Source organism: Ursus americanus, chromosome 13 (genome assembly GCF_024610735.1).
Source record: "Ursus americanus isolate L20-20 chromosome 13, mUrsAme1.1.p, whole genome shotgun sequence".
NCBI classification, from domain to species: domain Eukaryota; kingdom Metazoa; phylum Chordata; class Mammalia; order Carnivora; family Ursidae; genus Ursus; species Ursus americanus.
Genome location: NC_142139.1, coordinates 238,709 through 253,507, shown reverse-complemented (window position 1 = coordinate 253,507; position 14,799 = coordinate 238,709). Strand labels below are relative to the sequence as shown.

Here is a 14,799-nt window from a genome sequence, read left to right as displayed (position 1 = left end):
TTACATCCCACATCTCACCTATCCGGAAATCCTGCTGGCTATCTCACAGAACACCTGGTATGTTTCAATCGAGACACTTCTTACCACCTTATCTGTTACCACTCTGGCTCAGGCCACTGGCATCTCTCACCTGGACTTTAGCAGTAATTGTCTAACCACTCTCTCTGCTTCCACCCATGCTTGGTCTATTCTCAGCATAAGTAACCAGAGTACTCCTTTTAAATCCTAAGTCAGAACATACCACTTACCTGATCAAACCCTCCAATGGCTCTATATTCCTCTCCAAATAAAAAGTCTTGGTCACTGTAAGAACCCCCAGGGCTGTCCAGCAACTTCCCCTTTATTTCTGCTGCCACTCCTCTACCTTCCCTTCCCTTCTCCTCTCATCTACTCCTCTTCGCAGTTCCTGCTGCATTTGCCACTAGCCTCTACCTTCTCAGATGTTTTGCACTAGCTGTATCTCTGCTCTTCTTCCTGATACTACAAGACTCATCCTTGCAACTCTCTTAAATCTTAGCTCAAATATCAATTCATCAATGAGATGACATCAACCAACCCATCTAAGTTATAACCTCCCCACTTGCCTTTGCATTCCCAATCCCCTTTAGTTTGTTTTATTTTTTCCAAAAAGTTATCACTCCAAACACATAATTTATTTACTATTACATGGCTTATTATCTACCTCCTGCAGTTATAATGTAAGCTTCACAAAAATAGGAATTTTTGTAGTAGTATTTACTGATGTATATGCAGCATCAGAACAGTGCATGACATATAGGAGGCACTCAACCAATATTTGCTAAAAATTAATACACACTTCACATTTATATCTAAGTTGACTTTTTGCATCAGGAAAAATTTTACAGTGATTTGAACAAGATATTTTTGTACTCAGTATCATTGGAAACAACTATCAGAGGGTGGGTAATATTTCAGGCATAACCATATATATTTGAGATCCCTAGCAAGTCACTTCAAACTCTCTCAGCCTCAATTCCCCCACAGGGAAAGAAGAAATTATAGTTCTTATGTGTGTGCTCTCCCAACTAGAACAAGAAATAGTTCTGTGTAATACACACTAGAACGTTAGCTCAAATATTGTTGTATTCTGAGCTAAGCATAGGTTTGCCACACCATGGACTTACGAGTCAAACATCTATTAAATTTTTTATAAATCCTAAGGCACTCTTTGATCACTCTGTCACCCATCAGCTATTCTAAACTCACAGCAAAAATAAAAACAAAGAGAATCTTTCTCAGATTTCTTTCTGAAAAATCTGGACAGTATTTCTTTCTAGAAAAAAAAATATTTTATAATCCATTAGAAAACAATTAGGCACAGCCTATCAAAGGTTCAAATTGATTTCTCTATTTCACTCACCAGTAACATCTAAATATATGGTACCTGTTTTGTTTTCAAACCACGTTCTGGTTCCCAAATAGATTCCTCAAGGCCACAGTTTCCACATATTTTTGTTAATGACTGGTATTATTTCATCTTGATCTGTATATTACCTTCTCTATAAAAGTATTATTGCCAATATGTCAAAAATATCTTTAAAGTTGCTAACTCAGGGAAGTCTGAGAAACAATTACTTGAATTGGCCCTCAAAAGTAAATTCAACACCACAAACAGAAATTACCTATATAAAGCAAAACATAAAAGACATGTATATAAAACCACAGGTCAGTTTATTGTGGTTTTGACCACATAATTAACACTATAATTACATGGAAACACCTTACTAAATAACAGTATTATCAGTGCTTTATAAATCATATAAATTACATATATGTTTATATAAACACAATAACTAATGCTAACATTTCCAATCGATTTATAAAGAGTAATTAGGGGAAATATAAAAGTGCTGATTCTGTGTATAGTCGTCCTCCCTTAATCACAGGGGATAACTTCTAAGGCTCCCAGTAGATATCTGAAACCGCAGATAGTACCAAACCCCATATATACTGTTTTTTCCTATACGCACACACCTATATAAAGTTTAATTTAAAAATTAGTCACAATAAGAGATAAACAACACTAACAAAATGCAAAACAATTATAATGTGATGAAAGTGCTGTGAAATGTGGTCTATCTCAAAATATCTTATTGTACTGTACTCACCCGTCTTCTTGTGATAGTGTGAGACGATAAAACACCTATGTGATGAGATGAAGTGAGGTGAATGATATAAGCTCTGTGACTTAGCATCAGGCTGCTATTGACCCTCTGATGGCACATGAGAAGGAAGATCATCTGCTTCCAGGCCACAGCTGACTGAGGAAAACTGAAACCAGGGAAAACAAAACCACGAATAAGTGGGGAAGTACTTTACACTTGGAAAAAAAAAAAGACTTAGAAATCAAATTTAAAATTGTTTGCTTGGGGCATCTAGGTGGCTCAGTCAGTTATGTGTGGAACTCCTGATTTCAGCTCAGGTCATGATCCCAGGTTCCTGGGATCGAGCCCTGTGTCAGGCTCCCTGCTCAGCCCTGTGTCAGGCTCCCTGCTCTGCCCCTCCCCCCATGTTCATGTGTTCTCTCTCTCTCAAATAACTAAAATCTTTAAAAAAATATTATTTTTTGTGGGCTATGATGCTCATTGTATTGTTAATAGTATGGGAAATACTGTTAATATTAATAGTAATGGGAATAACTAGAAAACTATTCAAAAATAAGAAATGAATTGGTTAATAAAGTATGGCATTATCATAAAATGTTTTACAGTGCAATAATTAAATTGTCCTGGAAAAGAATATTTAATGACATGTAGAAACATGTAAAATATAAAAAGCCTAAATAAAAAGTTTTGATTGCCAATATATATGATATGAATTTAATTTTTTAAGCATCCCTATAATTAAAGATATTTACCATTATGGTTAATTTTATGTGTCAACTGGAACCTGGGATGCTCAGATTAAACTAAATGTTATTTCTGGGTATATCTGTGAGGGTATTCTGGATTAGATGAGCATTTGAATCAGTTTTGTAAGTAGAGTAAATTGCCCTCCCCAATGTGGGTAGGTATCATTCAATCCAAGGAAGCCCCAAATAGAACAAAAAGGTGGAGGAAGAGGGGACCCTCTCTGCCTAACTGCGTAAGCTGGGACATCATTCTCCTGTATTCAGATTCAGACAGGGGTTATGCCACTGGCTCCCCTGGTTCTCAGGCCTTTGGACAGGACTGGAACTCTACCATCAGCTTTCCTGGGCTTCCAGCCTGCAGATGGTAGATTATGGGACTTCTCAGCCTCTACAATCAAGGGAGCCAGTTCCTTAAAATAAGCATACATATAACATACACACACACATACAATCTGTTATTTCTGTTTCTGTGGAGAACACTAATGAACACATTTACCAACTGTTTTTTTTTTTTAAGATTTTATTTATTTATTTGACAGAGAGAGACAGCCAGTGAGAGAGGGAACACAAGCAGGGGGAGTGGGAGAGGAAGAAGCAGGCTCCCAGCAGAGAAGCCTGATGTGGGGCTCGATCCCAGAATGCTGGGATCACGCCCTGAGCCGAAGGCAGTTGCTTAGTGACTGCGCCACCCAGGTGCCCCAACATTTACCAACTATTAATGCTTATTCATAGAGGATGGGATTATGAGACATTTTTATTTTCTCTGATTTTTTTTTTAATTTTCATTTTGATTTGAGAAAGTTTTCATGATAAACATGAATTGTATTTGCAATCAGAAAATAAATAAATAAACGTAGCAGCTATATAGTGCACCCCTCAGATCTCCCTCTAAGAACCTGCCATGAGGAGTGCATCCTACTAAGAGCCTCCAGCTGTAACACTTCCAGGATCCATTGCAGAGCTGAGGTCATGCTTTCCCTAGAAGTCCCCCACTAATGACTGAGCCTGATGGGGGTACTAGGGCCTGACCCTTTCTTCCCAATTCAGGACTCCTCTACGGGTAATCTGTGAACAAGCCCCCCATAGGGCTGGCTGAGATTTCTCAGAACTGCTCTGTAATCTGGGCCCATCCTACCCTCTCCTCTTTCCTCCCACTCTCCCTGCACAGTCTCAGAGCAGTGGCATCTTCTGAAGGCTTTCCCCACCTGCTCCTGCTTATTCTGCCACTTTTCTTCCTCAGGCTAGACTTCCAATAAAGCTCTTACACTCCTAACTTCATCTTGGACCTGAGCTGATGCAATCATCATCCAAAACTGCTGAAGTTAAAATTCATCAAAGGTGATCTGAACCCAGAGATCTGGACGTGTAAACAGTGCCTCCTTTTCCTCCCTCCTTTCTCTGGATTCCTTCCTGCCCCTATCTCTGACTTCGGTGTCTAAAGTTTTATCTGTCCTCAAACTAGGAATAAACTAAGATCGAATAAATAATTTTACTATACCACTGATGTCAACCACAAATCCAGCTTCCATATACTGCCTCTAATATGGAAAATAGGAAATTACAATAGAGGAATTGATATCGGACCTACCTCTAACGTATTGTGGAACCTGGATAAGAATACAAATCGAGGGACGCCCGGGTGGCTCAGTTGGTTAAGCATCTGCCTTCAGCTCAGGTCATGATCCCAGGGTACTGGGATCAAGTCCCACATTAGGCCCCTTGCTCAGCAGGGAGCCTACTTCTCCCTCTGCCTGCTGCTCCCCCTGCTTTTGCGATCTCCCTCTTTCTCTCTCTCTGACAATAAATAAATAAAATCTTTAAAAAAAAATACAAACGGAGAGCCACAAAACATACAATATTAAAAATGACACGTCCAGCTAACAAAACTGTAAATAAAGTATGTCCTATCCTACTACCTTGAAAAATACACCTTGACCAAACCCTGGAAAGGTAGGTTCAAACTTCTCTCAGATTCCTCAAAGTTCCACATCAGTACATTGAGGCACTGAGAAAATGATCCCTCCTTCTTTGTCTCCATCACACCCATGGCTTGCCCCCTCTTCTTTTCCATGACTACTCTGTTCTTGCTCCCCTACACTCCTTCCACATAGCTATAGCCCAAAGCTACAGGTACAGGTGTCCACAGATGGATGGAGCTGCTTCCATGAGGAATGACCAAAGTCAGAGGTTACTCAAGCTCTGAAAGTGGTCTCAGGCCATTCAGTTACAGAATTTCAGGGTCTGTGCCTACATAGCATGGTTCAAAGGCAGGCATATGTACAAGATGGGCCCACCTCCCAAGCGGGCATATCTCTGTGGTCCTACAGACTCCTGGTCCTTACAGGGGCAGAGGGCAGGATGAGGGCCAGAAGGGGGCATTATGAGTAATAATATCTATATTAGTTTGCTGGGGCTACCATAACAAAATATTACATACTGGGTGGTAAACAACAGAAATTTATTTTCTCATAATTCTGGAGGCTAGAAGTCCAAAACCAAGGCATCCCAGGATTGGTTTCTTTTGAAATTTCTCGTCTTTGCTTGCAGATGGCCATCCTCTCACTGTGTCTTCATACGGTTGTCCCTCTCTCTCTGTTTTCCATGTCCTAGTCTACTCTTCTTTTAAGGACACCTATCAGGTTAGATTAGAGTCAACTCTAATCCTATTTTACTTTCTTTACCTCTTTAAAGGCCCTGTCTCCAAATACAGTCACATTCTGAGGTATTGGGGGTCAGGACATCAACATATGAATTTAGGAGCTGGGGGACACATTTCAGCCTATAACAATACCCAAAGAAGGGGCCCCTTTGGTCTGGGTTTAAGGGTGGTTCTAGAGATTACCATATAACCTGGAGAATTTCAGATCCTGCATGATCAACAGCTGCCTTGTGTAAGACTGCCTCGGACACTCTACAAGGAACCTAGCACTCATGTAGTAATCTCAAACTTCTACAAAATAATGAGGCAGTAGAAGGTCGGCAGTTTGAGCGGGATGAAAGGAGTTCCATGAGTCATGAAAATTCACCCTGTGTATTCAGAGTAATCATCTTTATACCTAGCCATCTATGGAATTTACATAAGGGACAGATACAATAAATATGAAAAAGAAATAAAAAGGCTGAATCACCTTCAACCTTAGAAAAATCACATTCAAATCAGTGTTTATTTGTTAAGCACCAATGCCTGAATTAAGCAATATACAAATTATATCCAAACCATAAAAAGCCTTCTGTATATTAGTGTTCAATACATATGTGATGCTTTGGTTTAATAACCAAAAAAAAAAAAATGTAATTTTTCTAAAACAGACTTGCAACTGAATTGTTAAAAGATTGCTCAATCATAAAACTGTAATATTTAATCAAGATCTTAAAATGCTGTTTGTTGTCCAGTCTCTCTCCAATATCCTCTTTGAATTCCCAGAGAGAATATAATCTAACCTTCTTTCAATCTATCCAATGGGAAAGCCCCTATGAAAATTATAGAATATAGTTTCCCACCCCAAATACCATCTCTTAGTGACCCCATTTCTACCTTCTTTCTCCCCCCTGACTTTCCCAAAGGTAGGCAGAATTTCCTTCTAATATTGAATAACCCTCATTGTTGAGAACTTTATCTCAAAATTTATCTCAATCCTTCATGTGCAATTAAATATCAATTCTTTTTTATTTTCTTCAGCAGAAAATGGACAATAAATAAACATCACCCTCTACTTACAAGACTTTCTTACAGTTGAAAACATTAAATTGTTTCTCAGTCTTCAGTTTGATAAGTAAAAGTGTAAGTTTCTGCTAATTGTATATATCATGAGGTGAAATCACTGAGCAAAACCAGCTATTCAGCAGCTGCATTTCAGTATCTGTAATGGATGCCCAGCTCAACTGGCTTACCCCATCAGGGTCATGGCTTACGAAAAATCAACTAATTGAATCAAAGATCCAAACTTGGAACACACAAAACAACAACACAGAAATGAAGCAGCGTAACATAACTTTTCTATGCACACCTTTTTTTCTATATGCTAAATGCCTTAGGTGTTATAGTTGAAAGACTTTAACACTTAAAAATTGTATTGTGTTGAATTAAGAGGAAAACAAGAAAGATGAACGTCGAAGGGTAAAATTAAAAAAGAAGTAGTTAATTTTATGACCAGTAATGATACTACGGTGAGATTATCAAATCAAACTGATATTGCGTAAATAGACCTGAGAGAATACCTCTCTGCTAATGCTGGCTATTATCTCTACAGGTCCAGGCTTCTGGGACAAATACAGTTTTATTCTTAACCCATGAAAGAATAGTATTAGTACACTTAATATCATCTGAATGCATTGTAAAGCTGCACAAACATAAAAAGAACAGAATAAACATGGCAAGAATAGCTAAATGCCATGGGAACCTCAAAAGTCATGTTATAAGCAGTCCTGCTCCCGGGTTCTTCACCATCTAGGACCAAACATTCCAAATATAGGAGATGGTTTTTAATTTGGTTTTGTTTATTAATTTTGATTTCGGCTAGATTTGTTGTGGGAATTTTTGGCTTGTTTTTGTTGTTTGCAGGGTAGAGAGAAAATAATATAATTGGAACAAAACAAATAAGCAAGAAGCTCACTACTTGGGACCATCTATCATCTACAATTCATTGCTAACAAATAACAGAGAAAATTAGGTCTCCCTTTTTGCATCCATCTTTGCTTTAAAGAGAAAAGCCTTCACACAAAAACGGATAGAATAAATTTTTTTAAATGCACAAAAGACCCCAAATAGCCAAAGCGATCTTGAGAAAGAACAAAACTGGAGGCAACATGCTTCCCCGATTACAAACTCTATTACAGAGCTATAGTAATTAAAACAGTATGGTATTGGCATAAAAACAGACACACAGATCAAAAGAACAGAACAGAGAGCCCAGAAATAAATCCACACATATATGGACAATTAATTTATGACAAAGGACTCAATAATATGCAATGGGGAAAGTCAGTCTCGTCAATAAATGGTGCTTGAAAAATTGGACAACAACATGTAAAAGAATCAAACTGGACCATTATCTTGCAGCATATACAAAAATTAACTCAAAATGGATAAAATACTTGAATACAGTTAAGACCTGAAACGATAAAACTCTTAGAAGAAAACACAGGCAATAAGCCCCTTGGAATGGGTCTTGGTCATGATTTCCTGAGTCTGACACCAAAAGCAAAAGCAACGAAAACAAAAATAAACAGGTGGGACTACATCAAACTAAAAATCTTCTGCACACCAAAGGAAACCATCAACAAAATAAAACAACAACCTACTGAATGGGAGAAAATATTTGCAAGTCATGTAAGGGGTTAATATTCAAAATGTATAAGGAAGTCATACCACTCAATAGCAAAAAACAAAAAATCAGGTTAAAAATGGACAGATCTGCATAGATATTTTCCCAAAGAAGAAACAGAGATAGCCAACAGGTACATGAAAATATGTTCAATATCATTAATCATCAGACAAATGCAAATTAAAACCAGCATGAAATATCACTTCACACCTGTCAGATTGACTATTATCAAAAAGACAAGTGTTGATGAGAATGTGAGGAAAAGGAAACCTTGTGCACTGTCGGCAGGAATGTAAATTGGTGCAGCCACTGTGGAAAACGGTATGAAGTTTCCCCCAAAAATTAAAAATAGAATTACCATATAATCTAGGAATTCCACTTCTGAGTATTTATCCAAAGTTTTTAAAAAATCACCAACTCAAAAAGATGTATGCACCTTCTATGCTCATTGCAGCGTTATTTATAATAACCAAGATAGGAAAAAAATGTAAGTGCCTGTCGATAGATGAATGGATAAAGATGTGGTATATACCTACAGTGGAATATTCAGCTATAAAAAGAAATGAAACCTTACTGTTTGCAACAACATGGATGGACCTTGCAGGCATTATGCTAAGTGAAATAAGTCAGACAGAGAAGGACAAATATGGTATGATGGCTCTTACTCCACAAAAAAACGGTATATATGGAATCTTTTTTAAAAAGCTCCTAGATACAGAAAACAGATTGCTAGTTACCAGAAGCAGGGAGTATGGTGTGGGAGAAAGGGGTGAAAGGGGTGAAAAGGTTAAATAAACAAATAGAAAAATGAAATAAATAATAATTTAATGATTAAAAAAAAGTACAAGAGTTCCAAAGTTTATTTCAAACCTGCTTGAGGAATGTAACAGATATGTGATAATTGGTTGTTGTTACATTTTTGTCCATTTATTAATTCCTCACATAAGGTCACACTGTAGCAGAGAGAGCTAGTTGATGTCAGTTAATGGGTTTCGACGGGCACTCCTCGTCACTCTTGGTTTTCTCGTGTCTGAGGTAAGAGAAGGAATAGCTCACCACATAGCTCCTTTAGCTCTTCAATAAATCTTGAAACGTGGATTTTAATAAGGATCTCCTCTTGAAAATGAATTTATTTCTGTTTTCATCCTTGTAAATAAAAGGGTTTTTAAATAATTAGAATTTCAAATTCAGAGCTAGATTTAAATATAGGGCATAAATTTGCTACCTACTGTTCCCTCACTGTGGATGTTAGATAGGGTCCACTTTTTCTTCTTAACTTGTAGACTACTGTTGAGCCCAACAGGGAGCAATTTCAATCTTTATACAATTTTTTTAAAAGGATTAAAATCTAAAATTGGTGACATTAAGAGTTGAAGAACTCCTATCAGGTTACTTGTTTTGTTTTTTGCCTATTTTAAGTTGAAAGGGGGCTAACCAGTCTGAATTTTATCCCTGAATACTAAAAGGGATAAATTCAAATTCAATGCAGGACAAATGTCAGCATTTGAGACATCATAGGGAATAAAAGAGATGACAGAAGACTGAGGATAAGCAAGCAAATGTTTTATTTTCCAAATATATTTTCTGAAAACTACAGACTTCTAAAACTTATTTCAACCACTGGTGGGGGGGGGGAAGCTGAACAAATCATTAACAAGTTATGTAAACATTTAGAAGTGTTAATGACTAGAAGCCTGCCTGGTCTTTGAAGAATAAATCATGCAAGTTAACCTAATATCTTTTTCTCAAAGCCAGACTGGCATAGAATGTTATATTTGGGTTATAGCAGGGCATTTGAAGTTTTTAATGATATACTTACTAATTAGATGGAGAAATGAGTTCTGGATAATACTACAAGTGAGTGATTGAATACATAATGAATGAGAACCACAGAGTGCTGGTTAATAGAGCAAATTCAACCAATAACAAATTATCTATTTTGATGCTCTCACTAACATGTGGCAGGAAAACTTGACTATCTGTTCATAAAACTTGTAAATAAACAGAAATTAGAGAAATAATATGCTTAACAGTATAATCCAAACCCAAAATACACAATAGCCTATACTAAGAAACCCATTAAGAAGATACAAAAATATTAAAGGAAAAATCTAAAATACTACTACAGATTCCAAAATTCAAGTACCCAAATGCAAAATTAGGGAAATACGCCTTAACTAAGTAGTTTGTTGTTGGTTTTCTGTTTTTTTTTTTTTTTCCATATGTGCTAAGATTCTTGCCAACAACCTCAGGGTAACGCTAACTTCCTAAAAACCCAGGGAGGTAAAAAAACAGTGCTCTAGACCTTGAACAAGAGGCATGCAAAGGACCAGAAGCAAATTATGCTCTTCATGCTGAGAAGCAAGCGAGCAACTTTGGTTAACTGGGGCAGGGAGCCCAAGGTAAAGAAGAAATAAGGAAAAAGGAGCTAGACCAGAGGAAGGAACTGATGCTAATAGTCTGGGAGTAACTGTTAGCGCAGGAAGTAGGTAAACGGCAAGAGACTTCAGAACAAAAAACAATCATCCCAATGCCATCTCAAGCTTATGATTCTTGTGCTGTTCTGTGGCTTACAGACTACGTGGAAAGATAGTGGCATGAATCATGCTGAAAATGCTGTCATTACCATCCAGGCAGAGTGGAGACCATCTTAGTAACAGTGAAAACATGCGGTAAACAATGTCATACATGACGAGGCATGAATAATTCTCCCTGCTGCCCTGCAGGATTGGCCACTTCAAAAAACAAAAACAGATCACTTTTAACAGAAAAAGTTGAGTGCAAGGCATTGTGCAAGGCATTCTGGAAGAAACAAATAGAAGCAAGACACATATAGAAAGGTTTTCATGAACATTTAATCCAAGACAGTATCTGTCGTGTTCAATGAGTAGGAGAAACACAGTATTAGACACATTCAAAAGATAGCCAGCTCCTTCTGGCTGGGTTTATGAGGAAGCTTTCTGGGAGGAAATGGCATTTAGCAAGTTAAAGTTAGTAGCATGGGCCTTCCCCAAATACAACACAGCTTATTACTTGGATAATGCTTGAACCCCTCAAAATACAGAAAACTGTATGCATGACTTGCTCTCTTCTGTTTGCCTTTCAGATCCTCTTCCAGCCTGGTCTCTTCCCTGGGAGACTGGGCTGTGTGGACAGCAGCAAGCTTCCAGCTGGGTTCAGTCAATCTGAGGCACCAGCAGGACAGCAGAAAGCAAGAGAAGTATGAGGTCGGAGTCTCTCTTGCTCTGCTTCCTCCCTGCCAAACACCCAGATTTTGTGTTTCCGTCTCTCAAAATCCAGCTCCTGTCATAGGACCCTCTTTACACAGCTCTCTCAGCAATTTCAGGAGCCACTCTCTCCCCTTGCCACTTTCAGCCTAGGAGGGCAAAGACCCCCAGATGATACCCACCCTATCCTTTATAGTCTTCACTAAACCCTACCGACGGCTTTATATATTGTCCTTTTATTAAACTCTGCTCAGTTACCCAGTTTGAGTGTGGCATCTCTTTCCTGCCAAGACCCTGGCAGGAAAGCTTTTGGGTCTCATATTCATATTGCTAAGCTGAAGACTCTTATCAAGCCGTAAAATAGGAGTCTGCTTACGGAGAATGAGATATTAGGGATTTAAGACCCCAGGCTGACTGTAAAAGGACTCTTAGAAAGGAGATGAGTTTAGGCAATTGGCAACAAGAGGCACAAAGTCTTGCTCTTTCCAACATCATTAGTAACTTTGTGTATACATATTTGCAATCAAAAGGACAGATGTGAAATGTGAAATGCACTACCTCAATAAGATAAACAGCCCTTAACTTTGCACGACTGGACAAGGCTGAAGACAAATTGGGAATCGTTACTCACCCACGCCTAAGAAGTATGATCCCGTTACCCTGTTACCCCTGCCACGGCTGTTGCCACCACCCATATCCGACGGCTCCTGGCTGCTAACTGCCCCAGGCGAAGACTCCAAAGATCAAGCAAAAGTTTATGACTTGGGTAATAAAAATGAAATAAAGTAGGCTTCTCAATTTTGGGGAATCTCCTGCTTGCTTTTCTAAAATGTTACAAGGCAGACTCGACATTATTAGTAATACTATTCCTTAGTTTAGGCAGACCCATGTGTTTATTTCCTTATTACGTTTCTCTCCTTTTTCTCACTCCATCTGGTCTCACCCTTGTCTCTCAGCAACCAAAGACTCAAAGCTGTGCCTGCAAGAGATTCCACAGAATTTGGAGAGAGCAGACAAACTCACATCACTGGACAGCACCACCAACAATTTACAATTAAGGGTTAAACCTCCCTTTTACCATTTCCAACTTAGAGGAATTTTTAATAATTGTGTCTTCCCAGGCTCTATCCTCCTACCAGTCTGCGGTCTCCACCCTCCTCCCACCCCTCTCCCCCTCCCTTGATTGCTCAGCTCTGAACCCTCCAAATTTGTTTATTTCTTAGCCTGAGATGTTTAGCGATCTATGTTTTACTGCACCCCAAAAAGCCTCATCTTGGTAATCAAATATCTCTATTAATGTAGGTTCCCAAATAAAAGACAGTTCTCTCCTTGAGATAAGCCCTCTGCATTTGCTTAGAAAGTAATAGGGTTTCTCTCTACCATGACTGTGAACACACCTAATAATGGAATGGATTTTCATGTGCATATTTTAAGAAAACTTTCCAAAATCTAATTACTTCTGGCTTATAAACACCATCAGTGTCTGTACCATAAGGTTACAGAAAAGATGGAGGAAATACACCTTTGGGAACTTCCTTTCCATGATAAGGATCTTTAAATTTCAGGGCTTAAAATACACAGTACATACCTCCATACTCCTGCTCCCTTTTACAGCACAAAGCAAATGCCAGAGTTGTTTCACAAGGCAACTGACCCTAGCTGGCAGGCACAATCAACACTGAAGACTTTAGAGCTCTTGGTACAGCTTTTTGCACACAGTGGGTGCTCAATAAATATTGCTGGCTGATTGGTTCAGGCTCCAGTGATCCAGAGAGCTCACACAGAAGCAACCAGTTTGAAAAAGAAATTGTGCGTGAGTTGCAGGCTAATAAATACTGCACAAACAGAATCCAACCACGGAAAACTTATTCTAGAGTGAATTGAATGCAGTTTTCACTTTTTGATTTTTAATTTTCAAACAAGTACTCTGTTGTGGGCTGAACTGTAATCCCCCAAAATTTATACATTCAAGTCCTAACCCCCAATACCTAGAAGGTCACTGTCTTTAGAGATAGAGCTTTAAAGAGGTAATTAAGTTAATAAGAGGTCACTAGTGTGGACCCTCTTCCAGTATGACTGGTGTCCTTTTAAGAAAAGAAGATTGGGACACAGACATATACAGAAGGAAGAACATGTGAAGACATTGGGAGAAGATAGCCATCTATAAGCCAAGAAGAGACCAACCCTGCTGACACCTTGATCCCAGACTTTTAGCCTACAGAATTGTGAGAAAATCCATTTTTGTTATTTAAGCCACCCAGTCTGTGACATTTGCTCTGGCAGCCCTAACAAAGTCATACATACTCTCATAACTTTATAGTAACAAGGTTCATAACATTTGGGGGAGGGGAATTTGCAGAACTCTCTAAAAGCCCAATAAAAGTCTCTGGAATCTCCCTAAAATCTGCTCATAAGGGCAAAACCACAATTTCACATTTAATTCTAGGGGATTCATGGACCTTTTTGAACCCAGACCCACAATTAAGATTCCCTGTGTGTAGTATCAAATACTCTCAAAAGATATGCATGAAAAATTTGCTTGACTAGTCCTGAGAGTTCTACAAATGGTTTACCCAAATCTCCAGTGATTGGTATGAGAGGTATGGTCATTATCTTCGTAACCAAATAATAAATAACACATTAATTAAATGACTAATTATATAACATTTCAAAACTTCATGAAGAAAAGTAAGAGACTAAGGAAACAAACCTTAAACATAAATTAGATTCAAAATTATAGTAAAATGGGGCACCTGGCTAGCTCAGTCGGTAGAGCATGCAATTCTTGATCTTGGAGTCATGAGTTCAAGACCCAGGTTGGGGAAGAGTTTACTTAAAAAAAAATTTTTTTAATTACAAAATTATAGTAAAATAATTGTGAAAGAACAACTTAACGAGCAAGTTGAATATGCTTAAATATTTCTCCAATCTAAAACTCAAGAAAATATTGCTATTGTTATTGATATTGAAAGTATCAGGATTTTAAAAAAAGTGAAGAAAATGTCCATGCAAAAATGAAATGAACTAGAATAAAATGTATTCTTTTCAAACTACAATATATGATTTGCATCAATAAAGGAGTTTCTGCTGACTAAAAGGGAAGAAATCTGTCTCCCCCAAAACAGGTTGTGAGGTGAGATGGCTCATGGCAGGAAGTGTTGGAACAGGGGCTAGATAATTAGTTGTTAAGGGTGCAAGAAAATATTTTGTGGGGGACAGGCAGTTGAACTATATGTCTCGAACACCTATACTTCACTAATAAGGGAAACGATACATGCAAAATAAAATTCCACTGCAAAGTGTACCGTGTCTTAAGAAAGGCAAACTGATAGAGGAATTCAAAGAAAAGTGCTTCCTTTTCTATGTTGAGTTTCTA

General features: G+C 38.1%; 1 long non-coding RNA gene across 2 annotated transcripts in view; it reads right to left on the bottom strand.

Moving 5' to 3' along the window:
• Window positions 1–14,799, bottom strand: part of LOC123793134 (uncharacterized) — a 231,607-nt gene that overhangs the window by 171,383 nt on the left and 45,425 nt on the right. For both annotated transcript variants that reach the window (XR_006779860.2, XR_006779859.2), the window contains one exon: window positions 2,130–2,292. This is a non-coding gene — a long non-coding RNA (uncharacterized LOC123793134). The remainder of the gene's footprint in view (window positions 1–2,129; window positions 2,293–14,799) is intronic.